The 22,704-nt window shown below is 48.0% G+C and overlaps 1 long non-coding RNA gene across 1 annotated transcript in view; it reads right to left on the reverse strand.

Moving 5' to 3' along the window:
• Positions 1-448: 448 nt before the first annotated feature.
• The window catches only part of LOC116454837, a 38,521-nt gene continuing 16,265 nt past the window's right edge, over positions 449-22,704 (reverse strand). The window contains exons 3-5 of the long non-coding RNA XR_004244210.1: positions 13,288-14,981; positions 11,514-11,614; positions 449-1,041 (exon numbers count right to left, since the gene is read on the reverse strand). This is a non-coding gene — a long non-coding RNA (uncharacterized LOC116454837). The remainder of the gene's footprint in view (positions 1,042-11,513; positions 11,615-13,287; positions 14,982-22,704) is intronic.

Here is a 22,704-nt window from a genome sequence, read left to right on the forward strand (position 1 = left end):
CAGTCACCTCTCATGCTCAAACTGAGCAGTGTCACCACCGCTCAGTGGTGGGTAAGACAGAGTTTCTGTCCAAGCTTTGGCCAAGCTGACCTGTGGTGAGACACTCAAGTGCAGATGTTCAGGTGCTGGGCACCCAACAGAGCAGATGGGGACACCACAAACACACATCAACCAAATCAGCCTTTTGTTGAATCCAACTCTCATGACTACCAGACCACAAAATGTTCCCAGAGGCAAAGAGGACCCCAGTGTGCTGGCAGTCCCTAGACAAGTGGGATCTTGAGGGACAGACAACCAACACTTGAGCAGAGTGTCACTCCACGTGCAGGAAAGATGGTTGGCAGGTATCTCTGTTTTTGAAAACCAACCATGCTTAGTTATTTTTGGCTAGCTTAGGCCAAAGAGCTTAAATGAAGCTGCAGCCCAGCAATAAGTGCTGTATTTCCCGTAAAGATGAAACAGAGAGATGTTTTTAATCAGAAACTACAAAAGAAAGACGTTTCATGAGTAACATAAAGCTAACAAGCCCATCCATCAAAACTGGGAAATAATAACATAGCTAGATTAGAAATGGGATTAAGGCCCAAATGAGTCACCTACAAAAAGACCAGATATTGTCATGCACTGGGCATCCAAACTGGCACACAGTGGTGGCCCAGTGCACCAGCATCAATAGGGTCAGATACAGCGGGACAGATGTGGGCAGAAAGTGGCAGGAGCTGAAAGGTCTCATCAGGTCTCTGCAGTGCACCATGACCAGGAATTTGGCTGAATTTTTCAGGTCAAATTCAGCAGCTCAAGGGAATGCACTTTTAAATTTGAATGGAGTTGCATTCCAAATCCTTGATTCACTTGTAGGATACCTGACATTTTACAGAAGTAGCTGGAGAACAAGGTGTGTTCCCTATGGAGCTGTTACATGACCTTTTCCTGGCACACAGTCTTTAATGGGTGATGGCTGGTCGGAAAGCCACAAAAGTCACACTGCTGGAGATGATCCATGGCTGCAGCTGTATATCAGGCACCTCCAATGACACATCCCTGGAAACAAACAGAACAGGAAATTTTGGATAAACTGTGGGGTATTTACCCAGTCAAACCATTTCAGAGGCAGACCATCTCCATGTGGAGCAGGCCTGGAGAACGGAGACGTGTGACACCAGCAGAAAACTCTCCTGATTTGTCCCTGTGCAATAGCAGACAAATGCAGCCAAAGTCCCTGTGCAATAGCAGACAAATGTTCTGTGGCCAAAACGTGCAGGTTTTTAGGATACCTGTGGGAGCATGATGCTGGGTTAGGAGCATCGGGGAATAGAGCTAAACAGGGTGTGAAATTCTGCTTTTGGCAGCAGCAGAGACAGAGGCTCCCGAAGAGCCTTCGAGAGACTGGAATGCTAATGGTTAATGACTCAAAACAATTGGCCATTTGCAAAAGCGCAGGTGCTTTGCTGACTATGCTCAAAGTAACCGCTCAGGGGCAGAGGGGTTGCACACACACACACCCCCACACACACCGAGAGGACAAACTGGGCTCTGAGACAGATCAGGGAAGAGGCCAATGAGAAGCAGATCCTGTGAGGCAGGATATTTCTTTTTATCATGTCCTCCCTTACATAATTGGCTCAGGTGTGAAAATTCCCTTCCAGGGAAGTTTCACACATCACATATAAACCTGAAATTATTAATTCCTTTCTGATGTGCCATAATTGGCTCTGCTAAGATGACAAGAGAAGCAGCTGTCATGTCTTAAAAAGTGTCATAAACCATCAAAGACCCCCGAAGTTCCCCTGATCCACCTGTTAAGTCATACAGCATAGAATTTTCTGCCCCAGGGGAGGTACTTGGGTACCTGGGTGTTCCCACCAAGCCTGAGCATATATTAACTCATTGAATGTTGCATTTTGCGGGCTTCCTCCATGGATCCCTGATGGATCAAGACTGTGAATATCACTTTGACCAATTTACATCAAAATTGCAACAACCAGGTTTTGTCCCTGGACCCACTGGTGGGTGGTAACTATATAACTATTCTGTTCTTATCCTTTCTTTCTCTTTCTTTTCCCTTATACATCTTCTTAAATGTTCTTTTTATGCTTTTGTATTACTATAGATAATAACCAAATCAGCTACATAGCCATTTTCTATTGAAACCAAACTGTTCTAAAATAAGCCCTACATATATATGTATTTATAAGCACTGATCATTCAGTGTTATTTCACTCTAATCCACCCCAAAGCATCTATTAATCTGGGTTACCTTCTTCTTCTGGGGCGGGTTGTAACAGAATCAACATTCTGCCTGTGAGAATGGGATGAAGGAAGAGGCAAATAAATCCCTTTTTCTCTGGCCAGGTGGTTTCCTTCTGACAAACGATGGCTGCAGTTCAGGCAGATCTGGTTTTACAGCTGCCCTGTGCCAGCCTGACATGCCTACAACTCTGCTCTAGCAAATCACTGAAACAATTGCTCATTCTGTGAGGAAAGGCAGAGGCTAATTACAGGCATGTAACATGATCCCAGCAAAGGAAGAGCTCTCCAGGGCTGGCTTTCCACACACTGCCCAAGGGTGCATCTCAGTGCCCTCTTTTACATGCACATACTTCCCTTTGCACATCCCAGGTGGCCTAGGAAGAGCCTGAGACTCGCCCAGCATCCCTGCACTCACCATCTCTTGGGACGCACACATACTTGACAGTGAGACCATGGGGGTTCTGGAAAATGCTGATAACAGGGAAAACTGCCCAGGTGATGGGGCAAGAGGACTGTGGTGAGAGATGACCAAGAAGGAGTGAGCAAGACATTCACTCAGTACTGAAGCATCTCTCACCAGCACCACAATTCTCTGGTGCATCACAACGAGAGCCAGAGCAGAGCTCCTCATTCAAAGGTGAGCTCTGGAGTGTGGTTGAGGTACTGGTTAAGGACGAATGGATGGAAGGCACGTGGGGTGTTGCAGACGCCAGTCTGTGAGAGAAATGTTAAATGATGGGCATGCAGAGCTGTCTCAGCCAGGCTGCCCCAGCCCAATCACCTGCCTACTTCTTGCCAGCTGATCCTTTGGATGCAGCTGGTGCTCTGCCCACCTGCAGATCAAGGTGGCCCATGCAGAGCAGGGGGAGACATCCTCCAGGTCAGGAATCACAGATTGTTTCTTGGGATCTGGGAACTCCCTATGGTAGCAAGATCTCCTAAGCCCTAGATGAGAGGCACAGAGACACCCATGCCAAAAGAGGAAGGAGAGTCCCATGGAATGGCCTGAGCCATGCTCCACATCATACTCCCACTTGAGCCAGGGAAGTTCCCCAGGAATCGATGCTGAACAGGACATTCAGTATCCACAAGTTGTTTCTGGCCCATCTGTCCAAGAAGGAAGAGTGATGGATGGTCTTCAGAGTCCTGACCATGACAGGGGCTCAGCCAGGCTCTCCAGCTCTGACAGAGATTGATGACTGGACAGAATGGGCTTCTGTGGGAGCAGGGCAAGCACCAGCACCCCCTCCCTGCCGTGCTGCAGAACGGTGGGGGGGACCAGGGCCAGCTCAGAGACCACAGTGTCCCCGATTGGCAGAGACAGATCCATTCTCCACCGCTGCTCAGGAATGTGGCTCGAGGTGGAGCACCAGGTGCTGGAAGGAGGGTAGCAGTCAGTCTCACCCTCCAAGAAAAATACCGGCCCTGCTCACCAAAGGAAAGGAGCAGAAGCAGCTCCTGCACAGCCAGATTTATGGGCCCCAGCAGGCTGAAAAAATCCAGTGAACGTTTCGGCAAATCCAGCCTCCATCAGAAGTTACAGAGTGATAGGTGTAAGTCCCAGCCAGACTCGCAGCTGCTGCCTCTCCTGAGCCAGCTCCGGGCCGCCAGTGAAGTCACCCTCACACCTCAGGTTGTGGGGATGGCAGTGGGGTCAGTAAGGATGGCGGTGGGCGCACCACTGGCACCACCCTGAATGTGTTTCTGCAACAGGACAAGCAGCTGGGGGCTGGCTGGGGGATGCACTGGAGGAAACATCACGCTGAATGGATGGGACAGTTTTTAGAGGAGCTCTGATGAGCACAGGGCTCATTTACAGAAAAAGTTGGAAATGGGTCAGGGTTGATCCCAGCATCCCCTTTCCAGGCCCCAAGCTGGGTCACCTTCTCTGGTATCATCTTCCAGGACTCATACCCTGTTTGCAAACATTTCCTGTTGCCCATCAAGGGTGCCCACAAGGACCATGTCCACAAACCCCACATAGACAGCTTTCCCCTTCATGCAGGAGATTGCTGCCCCTTTCAAAGATCTCACAAGGGCACATGGTCACCAAACCTTGAACAGATGATCAAGAGGAGGAAAAAGACAGAGGCAATTCCCTTAAAAGTCATTAACATCTCCATTATTATTGACTAATGGCAGATCTCAGCCCTCACCATCCTCTTGTCCTCATCTGCAGGTTTTTTGGGACAAGGCCAGTCTCCTTGACTTTGGAAAATACCTGCCACACTGAGGGTGATAAAATTATCAACCTTCTGCAGCTGGGAGGGGACAATGCTTCCCATCTATCCTTTCATCAGCCCCATTCACCTCTTTTCTGCTCTGTCCCAGAGAAACTCCCCACCCCATCCCCCAAATTTCCAGGGCTTTTTACACAGCAAAACCAGTCCTGATCTTGAGATAACGCCTCTGTCCCAGTATGCACATGGGGAGAGATGAGAGACAAGCCTTTCTTGCAGAACCAAAACTGCTGTGTGCCCTTCACACCTGTTCTGCTGCAGGGGAGGTGTCTGAATCCCCCAGAGCCTCAGTGGTCTCCAATGAGGGGATGAGTGAGGACCCTCCTGCCAGATCATTGTTATCTGAGACACGTAATGATCCAGCTGCTGCCCCCAGCTCCACAGAAACTCCAGCATCTGTCTGGAGACAAGGCTCAGCATACCAGGTTTTTGCCTGTTCTTCCCATAGCCTGATTCTCCCTCCCAAAGGACACAATTTGAGGGTCACTCATGGTCCTTTAGCTCCACAGAAAAGTCAGCTTCTCCCTCCAGCATCTCTGAAGCTGGGCAAGCCAAGATACTGGGGCTGTGGTACATTTGGGATAGAGATGTCTTTGGGATAGAGAGCACAGGTAGAAGCACATGGACACATGCTGAGCTCTGTTATGAGGGTATGAAGAAGAGGCAGGACTCCACAGAAGTTTTTCTGCATCCCTATGCCTCTCACACAGGGCCAAATCCTCTGTCATCATATCTGGAGCCATGCAGGACCTGGCATTTGTCTGGTGTCACACCTGGGTCCTGTGCAAGGTGGCTGAGCCTGGAGCCACCATGTCCATGGAGGCATGCTGGGCTCCCAAGAGGCCCCCTCTGAGGTAAGCATTCCCTGTGCTGTGGCTGTTCTCAGTCGCAGTTTCATCTGCCCCCTGGAGCCACCGTCTCTCTGACCTGGAGTACAGGGTGGGACTCAGCAAGTCAGTTCAGGGGCTTTTGCAGATTTTATAGTGCTTTTTTCATAGGTCCAAAGCAGACTGCATTCAGCCAGGCCAGCCTCTTTGGAAAGCGCTCCTGCTTCACTTTCCAAGTGGATCCATCCATTTTCTTAATGCAGCAGAGATTATGGGATAGCACTCTGTGCCTCTGTGTATCTCGCTCAGCCTTCTGAAAGCTTGTCCAGCTTCATCTCCAAACATCTAGTGCAGTTCCTGGGTTGACGGTCCTGAGATATTTTTGGGAGGAGGGCAGAGGATCCGGCTTCACACATGCCTTGTAGGCTGCATGGGAAAGTTCAGATCTTAAACAACAAAGGATGCCCACAGAGGCTGTTCCTCCAGGCACAAATCACCAGCAGTTCCATCTCTAGTCTTTCTGTTCTTCCTAAATGAATGGTTCTTCACCCAGATTTCTCAGACTACCCCTGCAGAGAGCCCTGCTTCAGCTTCTTGCTGTGGGAGCAGCAGAGATTCAGGAGCTGCCAGGAATGGATATACAGCTTCTCTGAAGTACGGCATGGGACTGTCCTCTCCATGTGAGACCTGCTCGTGAGCCTCTTTAGAGCCAGGAGTCAACTCCAGCCCCAGATTTTGGAACCACTTCCACTGTAACTGGACATCTCTTTCCACCCACCCCTCTGCAGCATCCCCTGTCTCTCTCCCTCTCTGTCTACGTCTTAGGTTACAATGTAAGATGTAACCAAAAGTATGTATTTTATCACCATCTGTTAAAATCAGGTGGGGCAATGTTCTTTTCTCTTCCGTGACACATCCCTGATAACTCCCTCTGGGAGTTATCTGCCCCTTCTGCTAATGGGCCATCCAGCCTCACTGCATGACTCATCACATCCCATTGTGAGATGCTCTGCCCAGGGGGAGGAACCAAGCACTCCTACCTGGATATAATCTGAGGTTTGGAACACCACATTCAGCCCTTACCTACTGGATTCCCAGAGGACAGGAGCTACATAGCAATCACTGGACCTTCAGAGGAAGACCAGACCCTTCTACAGGATCACCACCTCAACAGAACTGTATCTATCACTTCAAAGAGGACTGCAGCCACCACTTAATCAGACTGCTACCACCACCCTGACCAACAGGGTGTCAGGTCATATCCCTGACTCTTGTCAGGTTAAGCCAGTGTTTCTGTATTATTGCCTTGTTATATATACTAGTAAAGAACTGTTATTCCTGTTTCTCATATCTTTGCCTGAAAGCCCCTTAATTTCAAAATTATAATATTCAGAGGGAAAGGGGTTACATTTTCCATTCCAAGGGAGGCTCCTGCCTTCCTTGGCAGACACGTGTCTTTCAAACCAAGACAGTCTCTCCCACCCCTTCTTGGAAAGAAGCACTGGGTCAGGAGGTCTGAGCATTCATCTTTGCCCCATGGTCTAAAACCTCTCCTCTGTCCTGGGAGGCTCTTTCATGCAACCACCTCTGAGCATCCCCTCCCTGCTTGTGTCCACAAGACGTGACAGAGACATCAGCCACAAGCAGACCCTGGCATTAACAGGGGTCACTCTGGGGGATTGACATCCCCTGCTTTCGGGTGTCACCCTAACACCCAGGTGATCCAGCCTCAGAAGAGCGGCTGCCTAGATGAAGTGTTGTGTTGGTGTGTCTTGGGTTACAATGTAAGGTGTAACCAAAATATGTATTCTACTCCCACCCTACATGAGCTGTTAAAATGGGTGGAGCAATGTTCTTATCTTCTCCATGACTCAGCCCTGATAACTCCCTCTGAGAAGCAGCAGCCACTCTGGGGGGGAGGGCTTTGTCCGCTAATGGGCCATCAAGGTCTTACAGAATGACTCAGAATTACATCATTCCATTGTGAGATGCCCTGCCCTGAGGGAGGAACCGAATATTCCTACCTGTATATAATCTGAGGTTTGGAACAGCACAGGGGCACTACCACTGAATTCCCAGAGGACAAGAGCTGATAACCACTACTCGTCCTCCAGGGAAGGACCAGACCTTTCTACAAGATCACTGCCTCGACAAGACCACATTCATCACTCCAACAGGACTGCAGCCACCATTTCATTGGACTGCTACTACCATCCTGACCAACAGGGTGTCAGGTCGTATCCTGACTCTGTCAGTTTAAGCCAGTGTTTCTGTACTATGGCCTTTATTTTAATTCTCCTATTAAACTGTAGTTCTGACTTGGAATCTGTCACAAGATATTTGTGTGGAGTTAATTCCTCCCGCTTCAAACCACTAAATGGTGGCAAGTATGAACAGTAGGAACAAAGACAAGACGGTCATTTTGTCCTAGGAAGGGATAGCTGCTGGGTTAGGTGTTGCAGACATCAACACTTCCCTAGGAGGGAAACCTGCTGCCTGGAGCTGTGTGTGCCAAAGGCAACGGGCCTGAGATTGACCATGAAAACATATTACAAGTGTAAAAAACTTTCCACAAACACAATCTGAGTATTTGCAGTATTTTTCTCTAGGAAAACACATTTCAGAACAACTAAGCAAAGAGGGAGAGTCATAAAGCTGATGGGAGATTGGGCTCATCTCACTGTCTTCCTACTGACATTTCCCTGGGATCAGGGAACCCTGGAGTGTTCCCCAAGAGGAACATAGATACCCCTCATGCTGTCCATGTCCAAGGGTCAGTGTTTAGTGGGACATGGAGGTGAGGCAGTGACACGAGCAATGTGGGGACTTGCAGGTGATGGGGGGCTGTCAGGCCAAGGTTGCATACTTCAAGATCTGAGCATCATTTAAATTAGTGAAGCAGCCAGATAAAACAGCAAGGCCTTGTTCTTTTTTTTTTTTTTCTTAAAAAATCTAATTTAAAAGCTCGTTACCTTCTATAAAAAAAGGGGTTTGAAGTCTTTGATTTCTCCCCCTGGGCAATCTGTAATCCCTCAGCTAAATCCCAAGCCCTTTAATTAAGACCTCAGTCATTTGAATTGTTAATGAAGATCCATTGGAGGACCATCATTCTCATTCCTGATTTCATCTTGTGCTCATTAGGGACTCCTGATTAAAATTCATCATCTCAGAAGATATTTATAACTCTCTAACTATCCCTAGACCTCATTAATTCAAAGCCACCTGTTTGGAAAGAGATGGGGGGACTTAAAAGGCATCAGGCGGGATCTGGAGCTCAGGGAACACTGTTGACTGACAGATGACAGTGTTGGCCTTGCTGCACATATTGGGACAGAGGCATTATCTCAAGATCAGGACTGGTTTTGCTGTGTAAAAAGCCCTGGAAATTTGGGGGATGGGGTGGGGAGTTTCTCTGGGAAAAGGGGAAGGGACACCAGGGGTGTAAGGGATACCATGGGAGTAAGACATGATCCAAACTGTATTTAGTGGGGTGAGAGAAGAGAAGAGAAGAGAAGAGAAGAGAAGAGAAGAGAAGAGAAGAGAAGAGAAGAGAAGAGAAGAGAAGAGAAGAGAAGAGAAGAGAAGAGAAGAAGAGAAGGCCAAGCAGCCACTGGCCAGATGTGCCAAAGAGGAGAGAGACCCCCTCCTACATCAGTGTCCTGGAGTGTACAAGGGTATGAAGACTTGGAAACGTTGAATCGTAGGAAGAGACCACCCCATGACTCCTTCTCTGTCCCAGTGGACACACAGATCCTGCCTGTCTCAACAACTCACCAGGGACACAGCCACTGGCTCATACAGTCTGGCTGCTCCCTCCACAGTTTGCCCAACACTGTCCTGAACCCCAGTGAAGCTGAACCAGTCTCATGGACCTCAACCCTGGATAGGCCATGGGGTCCTTTTCACAGCAAAATCCCCAGTGGTAATAGAGAGGGAACCCCAAAGCATCCAGCTCTCCCTCCAACCCATACCTCAGTTTGCCTTACTCTGGGCTTTGCCTTTTGCTCTCCCACCATGTCCTCCCTTGCACCACTGGAAGCTAAGCAGAAGCTCTGCCTCTTCCACTTCTTCTTCTTGTCCCCTGCCATCACCTACATGCTGCCCTCCTTTTTCCTCTCCCCCATCCATGCTCTCTCCCATGGCTCCCTCTTCTCACCAGCTGTCCAGTCCTGAAGTTTGTCATGACTCTGCTGATCTTCTGCATCAGTTGCTTCTCCCCAAGTTCAGCCTAAATCTGGATCAGGCTCCCTGGGGCTGGGGACCAAGCCCAGGGATCGCAACCATCACAAGAGGTTTCCCTGGAGTAATTTGTCCCCTTGACCCAAAAGGAACCCTTTCCTTTGGGACACTCGATGTTTTTGCTTAGCCTCATGTTCTCCTGCTTTGGGTCAGGCTTTAAATAAAAACGCCCTGTGAAAATAGGAAAAGAGTGTTGTTTCAAGGCTGTCTAATGAAATACTCCAGCACTTCAGAAATTAGACATTTTACCTTGGAAACATCTAGCAGGACTATGCTGACACTTTCACATACATCCAAGTGACTGAAACCTGAACTTGGAGCTCCTTTTGGTCCCATTGAAATCCCATTTTTTAGTGAATTACTACACATAAAAGGTCCAGCTGGCTGCTGCCACTCCTGCCCAGGTTTCACTACCCTGCAGTCCAGGTGAGTTTTGGGACAGCTCATCCCAGGCCCCTTCCACCTTGCATGTCACCACCAATGCTGTGACAGCAGTATGCAGCTCTTCAGCCGTATTCTGATGTGTGAGGCTGAGGAGAGCCCTCCTTCCTCACACAGTGGTTGAGCCCAGCCATGTTTGCACTAGTCACCACAACACAAAGCAAGAAAAAATCCCTGGGTTGCTGTGGATGACAAAGGGGGTGAATAAGAAGGATGATAAATGTACTTTGAATCTCTTTGCCTCTAGACAGACACATTTAAAAGTGACCTGCAAGGGACCTTCCCCTTTCGGTCCCAAATAATAGAAGCTCTGAATGAATTTTAACACTGGGTTTATTCCCCTTATGCTTTTTTGTTCCTGTTAGAAATTCAGGTCCCTGTGCAAGCCCCTGAATGAGTGCAATGAGGATGCAACAGGAGGGAAAAGTGAACACAAGTGAATGAAAGATGGTTTTTAAACACTTTCCAAAATGCCCGGCTTTTATCCTGCTGGAGTGGGAGAGGACGCTGTTTAACACAGTTTGCTTTGTGCTTGAGAGATTTATTTAACTCCAACAATTGTGTGGCAGTTCAGAGAAAGGAATCCTTTGTTGGAGTTACAGCTCTCCATGGCAAGCAGTCTCCATGCCTTTGCTGGAGTGAGGCCACTTTGTGCAGAAGAATGAACTGCTTATTTGGGATGGGTGACCCCAGAGCCCACTGCCTGCTGTGAGGCACAATCTGGGATGGTCCATCTGACAGCAGCTTCAAGCTTTGACTCTGTCCGTGGTAGCCGGGAAAGCACCACAGCTGTGAGTCCAGCCCGAAGAGCAGGGGGTCTTCTGAGCAATGGAAAGATTCAGGGTCTGGGACAAAAATCCCTGGCTGCTATGAACTTCTCTTGAACTTCCCAAAGGGACTTGCTTACATTTGAAGTTTTCCAGGTAGCATTTGAGTAAATGATGTGTGATTAACCTGTTATTTTGATATCAGAACAAAGGATGATCCACCTGGGTTGAATAGAGATAACCACACTACCTCAACAGGCCCTCAGTGTGGAAGAGGTCTTGGCAAGTTTCATGGGGGCAAAGCTGTCTTTGGAGCCTGTCTGCCTGGAGCTGGGTCCAAGGAGTATTTGGAAACAGAGCCATTGTCTTGGACCCATGACTGTGGAGCAGAGTTTCTGCACCTACAGGACTCTTCTGCCTTCCATAGGTCCATGGAAAGGCATCAGTTGTAAGGACCAGCTTGGTACATATACCAAGGAGTCCCTCAGCCTTTCCCTTTGGGCCCCTTTGCTCCACAATAAGCAGATTGTTTGGAAAGATGTGGAGGTTTGGAGAGATAATTACAGGTTGGATCAGGTTGAAAGGGACCACAGTGGGATTATGGGATCTCACCTCCCTGCCTCAGCAGTGTCATCCTAGAGCACATGGCAGAGGATTGTGTCCAGATGGTTCTGGAATATCCCCAGTGAGAGAGACTCCACACCCTTTCTGGACAAAGGGAAAGGGAAAAGGGTTGTCAAGGACAGTACCTTCCAGCTCCCACCTTCTGCTGGCAACAGGACCACCTGTGTCAAAGGAAGAGGCAGTCTTTTGCTAACAGGCACAGCACCATGATAAGTCTCTCCCAGCCCTAGCAGAGGACAGAAATCTCAATCAGGTCAAAAATATCTTTCACCAACACCTTTCCACTTTTTGACACAAATAAAAGCCATCAAGGCAAGACCATGCTGTCCCTTGGCTCTTTCCTTGCAGGACAAGGTGTGCCAGGAATGTACTTCAGACATCCCATCCCATCCCATCCCAGTGCCTGGGTTCCAGTGATGTAGGTGTGTGGTGCAGGGTGCACATGGCCCCCACGCAGCCCACAGGCCCCCACATAGCCCAGGATTTGTGTCTGGGCCCCCACGACCCCCCGTGACCCCCATGCTACTGGGAGCTGCCACCACAAGCCACTGCTTCCCTCTTGTGGGTGAATTTGGGGAAGTATGAGGGGGAGCACCCAGGAAGCCCTGGCAAGGCTGGCACTTACAAAAACACCCCTCTCACCTCACCAAACGGGGAACACCCACCAAGTTTGGGAACACCAAACACTCTGCAGCTTCTGGGACAACAAACCTGTAGAGCCCCCAAAAGCTCATCCTGCCACAGACCTTCATGGTGGGCTCATACAGCCAAAGAGAGCCTTCCCGATGAGCTCACACAGCCAGATTCTGCTCTCTGGGTGACTGCAGAGACTGGTTCTGAGGTAAATGAGGGGACAAAAGGACATGCAATGGTGCCAGAACCACAGTTTTGGGTCATCTGTAACAGGCTGCCTGACTCTTGGGTTGGGGAAGATTTGGATCCTCCACAGGCAGAGCAAGATCAAAGAATCAGAATATCCTGAGCTGGAAGGGACCCACAAGGAGCATCAAGTCCAACTCCTGGCCCTGCACAGGACACCCCAACCTGTGCCTGAGAGCAGTGTTCAAACACTCCTGGAGCTCTGGCAGCCTCAGGGCCATGACCATTCCCTCGGGAGCCTGGGCAGTGCCTGACCATCTTCTGGGGAAAGAACCTTTTCCTGAAATCCAGCCTAAATCTCCCCTGACATAAATTCATACAATTTCCTGTCACTGGGCACCAGAGAGCAGAGATTGGTGCTTGCCCCTTCACTGCCTTGGGAGGAAGCTGTGAACCCCTTCAACAGACCCTTCAGATGGCCAGTGTTGGCCAGAGCACAGGAGAAAACACGAGCCTATCCACTGCAATAACCAACCCACAGAGCATTTGGGAGCAGACAGCAACGAAGAACAGAGCAGCATCTCCACAGGATCCACTGGCTACTCAGGACTGTGGTTCCCATCTGAAAAACTCAGGTTTCTCCAAGCCCTGAGAGCTTCCAAGCCTTTGGGAGGCCATCTGAGTCCCTTCATGGAACTGGAAGGAAAAAGGGAATGGAGGGCCAAGGGAGCTATTAAAATCCCCTTCATGGGCACAATGGGTGGCAGGATAATCCCAGCTGCTCCCAGAGACACTGAGATAGCCCCAAGGGATGTTTTAAGAGGGCTGAAGATAAAAAGGCTGAAAAGAAATAGTCGGGGGAACTGAACAAGAATATGCAAACTCAGCTAAGACCTGCAAGGAACTGATAAAGGCCAGGGAAAAACAGAGAAAAATAACACTGCCAAGAGGGCTACTGGGAATAAGAAGGAATTTTGCAAATTGCAGCAAAGGGAAAGCAAATACAGTGTGAGTCAGCCCATTAATAAATGAGAAGGGAATGTAAATTAATGAGAATTCATAAGCAGCTGAGGTACTGACCTGCTTTCAGATTTTCTATTTCATTCCCAACACAACTGAGTTCTGGGAGGCGTTAACCCTTTCCTCTGTACCCTTCAGGACTGGGCATGAAAAGGGTTCAGAAAATCTGCAGTCCTGTGTCACTACATGGGCCTCCTTCAAACTCCTTCATGCACCTGTGCAAAACTTCATCGCAGCTGAATCACAACAGTCTGTGATGGATACCTCAGCCATCAGGCACCCTTCTCCTGCAAGTCCTCATTCCCATGTGGCTGGGCTTATACAAGAGACTTCAGAAGGTCTTCTCTCCCGCATCCCACTCCTCTCCTTCATTCTCCTGTTCTGTTTATTTTATTGATCATAGCTGATTTGAAACAGTTTTTAGAAGTTTTTTCCAGCCAGCTAGAGCTGAGACCAGCTTCTCTTTTCACTCCTGCTGGGAACTGTGGATCTTAACCAGTATAAACCAATGCAGCTCCATTATGGCCATCAGAGGGTTCTCTGATACACCAGCACCCTTTGGCCAAAAGCAAGAGGGTCAAGGCACTGGTCATTCATAGCACACACCGGTCAGATGTCTGCTCCATTCTTCACTTTGTCTTTGGGAGGTCCCAGCACAACCTCTCTGCCGAGTGGTATCCGTTTGTTTTATGAATCAGCTCCTGTTTGATGATGTATTCATTGATCTTTGCCACCACCAACCTCTGAATTCCTCATTCCCAAACTGAAGTGCATCACTCCAGGATCCACCAGTGCCTCAGTCTGAACCTTCCTCTCCTGCTCCCAGCAGCATTATTTGCAGGGCAAGGTCCTGCAGCCTCTGAGTCACATTGATTTTTGCCCTTCACAGCAGCCCAAAGACACTTCACAGCAATCATCCTGCCAGGAGACACTTAAGGACTTTCATGTCCTGATTTTGCAAGAAGCAGCAAAATCCAGAGGCAATAGAGTTAGGGAAGCCTGTAGTTAAAGCTGTCCTGGCCTCTGACAGACATTCACTGTCTTAGCTGCACTTTCCCAGGCTGGATGCCTGCATACACTGAGCAGCTGAAGAGCATTTTCAGTTAAACCAGCACTGCTGTCAGTCAGGGAACGAAAATTTGGCTTTGGAAACCATTGGAGGGCTCTACAATTGATGCAAGAGTCAGAGATGCCACGGAGATGTGCATGGACTTCCATGGGCTTTTTTTCTCTTTCCTTGTCTGAGCCCTTAAATAAATGTGCATTTGTCTCCTGAAGGATCTGGAACTTGCACTTTCAAATGGCTTTTATAGCTCCCTACTCCAATCCTCTCCAAATTGGAATGTGGGCAGGCAGGCAGTCACACATGAAGTCCCACTTTCTCTAAGGGTCCCTCTTGTCATGTGCATTTTTACAAGCTCTTGACCTTCTGTTGGAATTAGTTGCCACTGGCTTAAGCCCTTCTTCAGAGTCTGAGCTCTGAGTAAATACTAAATGTCAAGGATGATCACCTAAAAAAAGGGGCAGAGAGGTATAAGATGGGGACATTGAACTCAGTCCTCATCCACTCTTCACTCAGTCTCTCCAGTCCAAAGTACCCAGCAGGGTGCTATGCCAACTTCTTCCCAGGGTTTGTCTGTCCTAGATGTCCTACTTCAGCTCCTCATCACTTCAGCATCAAAGACCTTCCTGTGCTGTCCACACGGCAGCTCCCAGAACAGCTGTTCTTCCTGCTGATGACACCTTTTCTTGGTCTTAAAATCGAGAATCAAACACAGTTAGAAGGGGAAAAGGGATTTTACCTCTGTATTTATTTTAAGAATTTTTAGGTGCACCATGTCCAGGTGGAATGCACTGAAATGCACCCCGCAATGCACACACCTGATAGATTGGGTATAATATTATAGGTCTTACTAATTAGCACATCTATCAAAGATTTCCCGGTGAGAGGCTCAACTGAGCCCCCTCCTCCGAGGAACCTTCCCTTTGGATGGTTCTATCTTAGTTTATAAAATCTGTTCTGGAGAGGACCTTGGTGTCTGGGGCTTTTTGATCCTTAATTATGAGGCTTCTAAGATGTTTAGTCGCAGCTTGACAAAACACGTCTAAGAATGTAGGCTAAAAAACATTAAGAATACAAAAGCTATTAAAAAGATATATAAAAGGGGTATAAAAGAAAAGGCAAAAAATCATCATGGCATCACTGAGCCCTTCACCTCCCTCTCTTCCTCACTGAGTTTCCACTGGGGCTTCATGTAAAAGTGTCTGTGGGGGAACTGGTGGGGCAACGGATGCAAATACCTGGTCTGGGAGCGTTAAGAGATCTCCTTGGGGCCAAACTGAGCAGTCAGACTCACAGCATGGCACCACCAGCAGCAGTGGCCCGCAAGTGTACCCACCATGTATCCGAGCAAGGTCAAGTGTCTGTGTGCAGCCAAGTCCTCCCGAGTGTCAGATGGAGCCTGTGTGGGCTGTGTGTGTGGATCCTGTATTTTTAACCTGACTTCCTCTCGACCCTAATGTCTGCAAGTCCAGCTGGAGCCTTAGAGCCAAAAGCCTCCCCAAAGCAGCATTGGGGTTCCAGTAAGGCACTCCAAAGTGTTTCCATACACCTATTATAACCTGCACTGCCCTTCAGAGCCACTGAACATCCCTGCCCTGGTGTCAGGCCAAGAAGACACAGAGCAGGAGGGGCAGGATGTGAATGCAGAACCTCAGAGAAGCCAGAGGACCTGCTTAGTATCGTCGAATCCTTACGGCTAGAAAAGCTCTCAAAGATCATTGAGTCCAACCATTAACCCAGAACCATCACCATGTTCACCTTTAAACCATGTCCCTAAGCATCACAACCACCCATTTTTTGAATGCTTCCAGGGATGGTGACTCTGCCATTGCCTGTGGTGGTGCCTGACCACCTTTCAGTGAAGAATTTATTTTTTTTAATATCTGATCTAAACCTCCCCTGGTGCAACTTAAAGCCATTTCCTCTTGTCCTGTTTGTTCCCTGGGAGCAGAGCCTGACCCCCACCTCCTGGGTGCACTCTTCTGTCAGGGAGTTGTGAAGAGTGAGAAGGTTCCCCCTGAGCCTCCTTTTCTTCAGCTCCCTTAGCTGCTCCTCACCAGACTTGTGCTTCAGAGCTTTCCCCAGATCTTGGCAAATGCTTGGTCACTTTTGTTCCTTTAGAGTTTGCATTACACCAGGTAACCTCTATATCCACACCTTTTACCTTGTGCATTTCACTATGTACCCAAACTAAAATTTCCCTGCCCTTTCCAAGAGCGCACTTGGCCCTCAATCCTGTAAAGCCCTTCAGAAAGGTGCCCCAAAGGTGTTTTTTTTAATGAACACGATGCAGAAGCAGAGTTAAGCCGCAGAGCAAATTTTCCTTCACTCACATTACCTTCACCCCAGCCACAGTCAAGTTAGACACAGAGCAGGGTTAGACTTCAAAATACTTGCAATCTTGTTTAAATATTTCATTTGTTAAGCTGGTTTATAGGCCTTCTGCTTTTGGGGTGCTTAAATTGCTTTCAAAACAGTCTGTCAACCCTTTTCCTCTGCAACTGGGAGGATTAGAAAAGGATTTTTATTTGAAACAAAAGCACAGAGTTGTAGGTATTCACAAAACTCCAGCATCTCAGGTTATGGGGCAAACAACTCCTGGCTGCAATAATGTCCATTGGCAGCACCTCAGCACACCCAACTTTCACATGTGCTCATGCTTGGGGGTTTGTGTGAGGTCCCAGCTGTATTCTGGCACCTACAGGATTGCCAAAGAGGGGAAACAATTCAACCATCTAAAACATCAGGCTCCAGAAATCATGAGACAGGCTTAATAATCATGATTCTTTAATAGATGCTTTTTATTTGGCTGCAGCAGACAAAGCTTTAAGAAAAATACTAATTTTAGAGACACTTGCAATACTATCACCCAGGTTGGCAATGTTACACCATATAGAGCCAGAAAGGCAGGCACAGCTTCATTCTTGGGTTTTAACACTTTTCACAGCCTCCAGAAAATTTCATCTTTGGATGAAAATTTTCCAGTTTTGTCATATCTGCTGTTGTTGATGCTTGTCCTTAATGTTAATGCAAAATATCTCTGGACAAAGATAATTTTCTCCCATTCTTCTCAATTTCTCCTATTTTCTCCCATTCTGGTAATTTTTTCCCATTTTCCCACACTACGCAATGGGATGCAGTTGTCCAACAGAATTCTGCACTCACCCAGGCACTCTTGGGGGATAGGACCCCTCAGATGTCCCCAAAGGACATCTCAGTGTGGCCCAGGACACATCTTGCTTTTCCGTTCTCCAAAATCACATTGTCACTACCAGCGCATTTGGGAGATGACTGTAAAACTGCAGCTGAACACCCAGTCTGGCACAGAAATGCCCTGGAGTCAGGATGTAACTGAGACCTGGCTCTGCCTCCCCCATTCCTGCACTGCCACAGGTGGGTCTCACAGCAAGAGCTGGTGTTAAGGCAGTGTTTCCTCCTATAAAACACTGTTTTCAGTTACTTACATTTCACCAGACTTTAACCACTGGGCAATTTTCCACCTCAGCCAGCCTCTGCCTGCCTTTATAGCCACTAGAGGGAAAAGGGGGTTTCTAGGGAAAAAAATCACATCGTCCTGAGGCAAGCAGTTCAGGTAGGACAGTTTCTTGGCATTAACTGATACTGTAGAACGTGTCTACACAATTGTCTCTCCCATAGACACCTGGTGTCTTTTGATGATCCAATACATCCCACCCCCAGTTTGGGCTGGATTGTCAGAAGGGAAATCTAGGTCAGAAGAGTTGGCGCAAGGAGAAACGGCACTTGGTCTTTGCTTAAAGAATTTGTCTGTGTGTATGTGAGTGCCTGTATCTCAAGGTTACCATGACTTCTGCCAAGTTATGAGCATCATAAAAACTCGTGTTCACACATAACTAGAGGACACCCAAGGATCCAGTCTTTCTAAGAATCTTTCCTCTCCATTCTTGTTGTACAGTTCATGGAGATGGGATTTTAGCTAGTGAAGGGCATCTTAGAGCATTTCAACCACTGGCAGTATGCCCCCAAGGGTAAGAGACACAATACTCTAGAAGAACTCATCCCAGATTTATGCAAACACTCTATTTGCTCCACATAGTCCAGCAATGGAACACTAGGAAGGAAAAGAAGCTGAAAGAAATGGACCAGGATAAAAAAAGCAATGTGAGGTGGGAGTCAAATTAATGTAGGTGACACAACATGGTGATACAGGGCCATGCTGTCAGCACTGGGATTTGGGAAGGGCCACAATGGCAGGTTAAGTAGCAAAAGGCAGGAGGCAAAGGGGACTTCAGAAAGGCAAGGTGTCCTGTGGATGTTCCTGCTGGCAGCTGGAATCAAGATTTAGTTGAACATGGCTGTCAGGCATCTATAGCTGTACCAGGGCCTGACAGAGGACTGAAGTCCTAGTGAAATCCTAGTCCAGCCAGATCACGTCTTAAATGTCCCTCCACGCCAGATGAGAGGGTAAGTGCACATTTCTCTCTCCATCTCATCCTCTGGAGAGGGAAGGAAAAATGGTAGAGGGGAAGAAAGGAGAAATGGATAGAGAACAGCACAGTCTAAGCCTTGTTAACTCCAGTTGTGAAATTTCCAAAAGACAGGACTTGCCCTTCATGAGCACCAAGGACCAACACTCAGCACCAGCAAGACGCACAGTTTCCTCACAAGTGAAATGCCACAGCATGAAAGGGAGCCCTGACTGAAGCCAGGTGGAGGGCACAGCCTCTGACACTTGATGTAGATGTTAATGAGCATGTCTGTGCTGGAATAAAGGAGCTCAGCATGTTGCTGGATGGAGTCTAAAGCCACCCCAAGCTCTTCAGCTTCTGATCTTTCTCCAGATTTGGATGTCAGGGCTGGCACAGAGATCTACCAGGTGGAGAAGGGAAATAATGGCCAGGACCAGAAGAAATTACTTGTGAAAATGGCTAAAACTACAACAGGCTTCTCACATCCATCAAGTGCAGAAAAGGGAACAGTAGCAGAGGGGGACTGGAAACCCAGTACACCAGCACCAAATGGAAGGGAGACACCAGGAGACAAAGCCACCACCCTGGAGGAGACAGTGAAAAAATGGGACCAACTAGTTCAAGCCCTAGTTTTCTCCAAAATGTCACTGTTTCAGCCAAGCTGGGTTGCTCAGGTACAAGCCTCACCATGAGCTAAAAGCAAAGGTCTGAAATCAGCACTGCCCTGCCCCTGATGCTGGCGATGTTAGTCAGCCAGTAGGTGCTCTGGAGGTGATGGAAAAGGGGTGACTAGGCTTCTGGGGATGGGGTTTGGGGTCGGGAAGCTACCCGATGAGCTCTGTACTTCGGACCAGCACGGCTAGATGGCACTGTGTACTCTTCCAGGAGTGGCACATCCCACCACAGCTCCCATGCCCAGGAATTTAATAAACCCAGTGTTTTCAGTTGCTGTTGAAGCTCTCCTCTGAAAGACGGCTTATCTGAGAGATGGTGTGGGCTGTTGGGAGTTTTGTCACGGCCAGAGCACAGGCAAACTTCTCAGGGAGGAAACTGGCAGAATTTTCTGTTTCGGGTTATTTTAACAAAGGCAAGTATGTGTTTGAAGAAGGAAAAAAATGCCATTTCCATACAACTGTGAACAGCAGAGACAGACCTTGAGGAGTCAGGGCTAGAGTGGACTTACAGCATCACACCTATGGAGATCCTCATGTTCATGTCCTGTTTATCCACACTCCAGGAGGAAGATCAACACAATGGAGCACTGGGACAGGGTGTCCCCATGCTGTTATGCCAGTGCTGGTGCAGAAGAGAGGGACCTGGATTTGGGCCTGCCAGATTCTGAGAGACCAGTCTCAGCTTCCTCTGTCAAGGAGCAAATCTGGACACACAGCATCTCTGCCTGGTGGAGGTTCAGCAAGGAACCCTCTGGGATCTTCTGCAACCCTGAAAGACATTTGGTTACCCAGGCAATGGGCAAAGATCAGAAAAAGGTGAGGGAGGGGTGAAGGGCATTAGATATGAATGGAGGAGTGGATGAGCAGGGTCAGGCAGGAGAGAAGAGGAACATGAAACCTACCACTGCCTTTTACTGTCTTGAGATTTATTTGTGGGTCAGTTTGAGATGAGAACCCAAAAGCAGTCTTTACAAAAGGCAGAGCAGTCTGGCCCTCTCTCCCCTTTTTCCCCAGCTGGTGGACTCAAGCCAGGAGGCTAGAAGACACCACCACACCATGGTCCCCCAGCTGGGAGCCCACCATCCCTCAATCATCTGTCTGCACAGGAGTTGGGAGAGTTTAACATCTCAGGAGCCGGACTCCCATGTTCTCCTCTTGCTACCAGCTGGTCAGGCAGGCTGCCAAGGGTATGCTGGCAGGAAACTGGGCACTTTTCCATCAGGATTTCATCTGCAGTGACGGATCTCCGGGGAATATTTCCATCCTGATGAATCAGCAGTCTTAGGTGGGAGATGGGTTGCCCAATGCAGGGGTTAATGTCCAGCACTCAGGAAAGGTGCAAGTCCCCACAGCAGGCAGGTGTCAGCTAATCCAATCCCCCCCAAATCCATCCCCTGCTGGAGGCCTCTCCTTAATCTGTTACAGTCGGCGTTTGCCCTGGGGCCGCAGATCTGATATCTCTTCCGAGCAGGGTGTCAGTATTAACTATTATAATTCTGGATATTCTTGTTAGCCATGCAAATGTCCAACCCTACGCTGGAATCTCGCTTCACTCTTTGGCTTCAGCAACATCCTGTGGCAAATTGCTCTGTGCAGAGACACTTCTGTTTATCATCCCCGGCCACCACCTGTTCTTCTCGCCACGTTCCTGGGTTATCCCACAGGCACTGCAGCTCTCCTCTGCCCTGTTCCCTACTTGACACCACGAAATTTTGGCCTGGCTCTTTATTGCAAAAATCTTTATGGTGAGCTGGAAAAAGTGTAGTAGGATGTTGATTCCCTTCCCAAGTCACCCTGGTGAGACACTCCACTGTTTGCATCTGCTTGTGGCAGAATCCACTGGTGTCCATGGAAAGCGCTTCCATGAAGAAAACCCATCCCATGTGAATCAGGACTGCAGCCCAAGCCCCTTGCAGTCAGCACAGCCCTGGGGTCAAAAGCCCCCCTCCAATAGGAAGGCAACAAGTAAATATGCTGGGACAGGGTAAGAGGCAGTTTTCTGCTACTACTCTGCATGAGGTTCCAATTTCTCACGTTGGAAGCAGGTGTAGAGCTCAAATGGAGACCAAATGGCAATGGGACAGAAAAATGTTAACAAGTCAAAAATCAGCAAGTGCTGCGCTGAGTTCTGTAGTGTGATTAATAAAACAAACATGTGAAAAAAGATCTCAGTTTCAACACATGGCCAGAAATGCAGCGTGTTGTGCTATCAGGGCTATTTTGCCTTCTGAACACCCGCCTCTCTGTTTGGGTTCACACTAAAACACTCTAACATGCTTTCAATTTTTTTTTTAATTTTAATTTTATTTTTACAAATGCTCAAACTTTCCTGTTGCAAATTATTCTTGGCTGGGTTACAAGTAAAATGGCCATGGATAGCCATTTCTTTAAAAAAAACAAAGCATGAAAACCGGTTTATGAGATATTTTGGTTGAATGGTTTTTTTCCTACGCGAACATGTGGTGAAAGTTCAGGAGTTTTCACTTTTTTCTACCCAAAAGTTCCTCTTAAGCTGAAGCTCAACCTCCAGCATCTTTAACATGATCTCACCTTTACAGACCATCTGCTTGAAAAGAATATTGCTACTAACAAAGCCTGGGAGCATCTCCCTCTGTGGCCTCTTTCACTGCAAAAAAGCTGTCTGGGACTGCTGTAAGGACAGGCTGTCACTGACAGCCTGAGCCATGATAAGTCACAACTCATCCCACTGCAAAATTATGACTTTGGCATGAAAATCATGATTAAACCAGTAATAGACAAGTAAATCTTATTTGCCTGTGGTCCCAGGTGCTCTCAGGCTGTAGGTTTGAACCACAAAGGAGAGAAATTTTTGGGGGCAGGCTGTGAAAGAAAAGTTTCATGCAAGCACACAATGCCACTAAGCTGATAATTTAAGGAAAATAATGAACATTATCAAGAGTCATAAAGAGCCTTGCTGCAAGAACTGGCACCTTCAGCAGCTCCACAAAAATATCCCCACATCATGAGAGTTCATGAGCAGTTTTGGGATAATTAACCCCCAAGCACATTAAGTCCAAGAAAAACTAATTACTTTCACAGAACAAAACAGATTGTTTTACAGGCAATGTTGTTCTTCGGCCTGTCTCTTCTGGAAAATGGCACCAGTTAAACAAAATCAATTTTATTAACTGACAGTGCTATGAAAAGATTTATGGAAAAGGATTGTTTGATGGGCTTTTAATAACAGACCTGATGCCCATTACTAGGGCTGACAAGGTGCACATGCTGGACAAGAGAGATCATCTGAGCTGGAGTCCTTTCACAGTCTGGC

The sequence above is a fragment of the Corvus moneduloides genome, chromosome 22 (genome assembly GCF_009650955.1).
Source record: "Corvus moneduloides isolate bCorMon1 chromosome 22, bCorMon1.pri, whole genome shotgun sequence".
Lineage (NCBI taxonomy): Eukaryota > Metazoa > Chordata > Aves > Passeriformes > Corvidae > Corvus > Corvus moneduloides.